Raw genomic sequence first — 1,750 nt, 5'->3', positions numbered from 1 at the left:
TCACGACGCTGGGATCAGCCAACACGCCGACGACAGGAGGAGCAAGTTTAAACCACGCTCCTCCTCCCTCGGACAGGCCAGCATTGAGCGGGAAATATCTCTCAGTATAAAAGAGAGAACAATAGGATGTGTCGCTCTCTTCTCTGTTTTGCCCTGCGAGGTAAAACAGCGAGACCGTATATATACGAACCACACATATACCACGCACGTGTTTGCATTAATTAAAGTACAGCTAAATCAGAAGTTACTATGTGCTGACTATTTTGTTCTGTTACCAGAAACGAACTGTCGCAACATTAACCAATTGTAAAAGAACGTCTCTGCCGAAACCCGGGATCGAACCAGGGACCTTTAGATCTTCAGTCTAACGCTCTCCCAACTGAGCTATTTCGGCTTGCGTGACATTTGAAAGTCGTGGTTAGCTAGTTTTAAACAGTATAAGGTGTCCATTTTCTTTGTGAAATTGTAAAAGAACTGCACAGTCTCGTCTCTGCCGAAACCCGGGATCGAACCAGGGACCTTTAGATCTTCAGTCTAACGCTCTCCCAACTGAGCTATTTCGGCTTGCGTGACATTTGAAAGTCGTGGTTAGCTAGTTTTAAACAGTATAAGGTGTCCATTTTCTTTGTGAAATTGTAAAAGAACTGCACAGTCTCGTCTCTGCCGAAACCCGGGATCGAACCAGGGACCTTTAGATCTTCAGTCTAACGCTCTCCCAACTGAGCTATTTCGGCTGGCGTACGGGTTCAGAAAACAGGCGACGATTTGAATATCTCCAAGGCATTATGGGATATGATATTCGTTTGCATGTAGTTTGACAGATATACCTGCAGAGGTCGACATAAGGCTAAAGATTGTAATGCAAAGCATAACTAAACTACTGCACCCCACTACATAGCTACTCAAACGTTTTGTATAATTGTATTAAAATACTGTCTTACATTGTAAACAAAATACTATTGACCAAAAGGCTATGACATACAATCTGGATAATACTAGATGTTTATGACAGGCATTACCCACTAAGCATTTACCAACAGCGACATCTTTTAGATGTATAATTGATTCCGCTATGGTCTGGTCCGGACTCACCTTGAATTGGTCCAAACAGACTTCTATGATTAATTCAGTTTGAACAACACAGCAGTATCATCATAGTTCAGTACAGTAGAATAAAGCACAGTAGTCCTGTACCGTTTAATTTGTAAGTCGCTCTGGATAAGAGCGTCTGCTAAATGATGTAAATGTAAACGTAAATGTACCATACCATATCGTACTGTACTAAACTGTGCCGTACTGTACTGTGATGTTCAAATTTATGAAACATAGCAGCCTCCACTGACTTCTGGGCTGAGGGGAGGAAGGCATAATAATGGGAACCATGTGGAACCATGTGTTTAATGTATTTGCTACCATTCCAAAGATTCCGCTCCAGCCATTACCACAAGCCCATCCTCCCCAATTAAGGTGCCACCAACCTCCTGTGCTTGAAATCTATGATTGATTCAGATTTGGTCTGGTCTGGACCAACCAAATGTGTACTTGTTTGGGGGCGGAGCTCATTAGGATAATACCCAGCATGCTTTGCAAAAATATACATTTACATTTTGGTCAAACCAACTTACAGTCAGTGCATTCAACTAAGGTAGATAAATAACAACATATCACAGTCATAGAAAGAAAAGAAAAACGTTACTGAGAATGTTAACTGTTCTGTTGGACTACTTTGAACATGATTGCTGCCAGTTTA

At 41.7% G+C, this 1,750-nt stretch overlaps 3 non-coding genes across 3 annotated transcripts; all 3 read right to left on the bottom strand.

The window, feature by feature from the left end:
• Positions 1 to 321: 321 nt before the first annotated feature.
• On the bottom strand, positions 322 to 394 carry trnaf-gaa (transfer RNA phenylalanine (anticodon GAA)). The gene has a single exon. It is a non-coding gene; the product is annotated as a tRNA-Phe (tRNA).
• A 97-nt stretch (positions 395 to 491) lies between these two features.
• trnaf-gaa (transfer RNA phenylalanine (anticodon GAA)) lies at positions 492 to 564 on the bottom strand. The gene has a single exon. It is a non-coding gene; the product is annotated as a tRNA-Phe (tRNA).
• A 97-nt stretch (positions 565 to 661) lies between these two features.
• On the bottom strand, positions 662 to 734 carry trnaf-gaa (transfer RNA phenylalanine (anticodon GAA)). The gene has a single exon. It is a non-coding gene; the product is annotated as a tRNA-Phe (tRNA).
• Between the last annotated feature and the right edge of the window lie 1,016 nt (positions 735 to 1,750).

Source organism: Salmo salar, chromosome 22 (assembly GCF_965601325.2).
Source record: "Salmo salar chromosome 22, fSalSal1, whole genome shotgun sequence".
Taxonomy (NCBI): Eukaryota; Metazoa; Chordata; class Actinopteri; order Salmoniformes; family Salmonidae; genus Salmo; species Salmo salar.
This window is presented reverse-complemented; position numbering and strand designations above follow the sequence as displayed.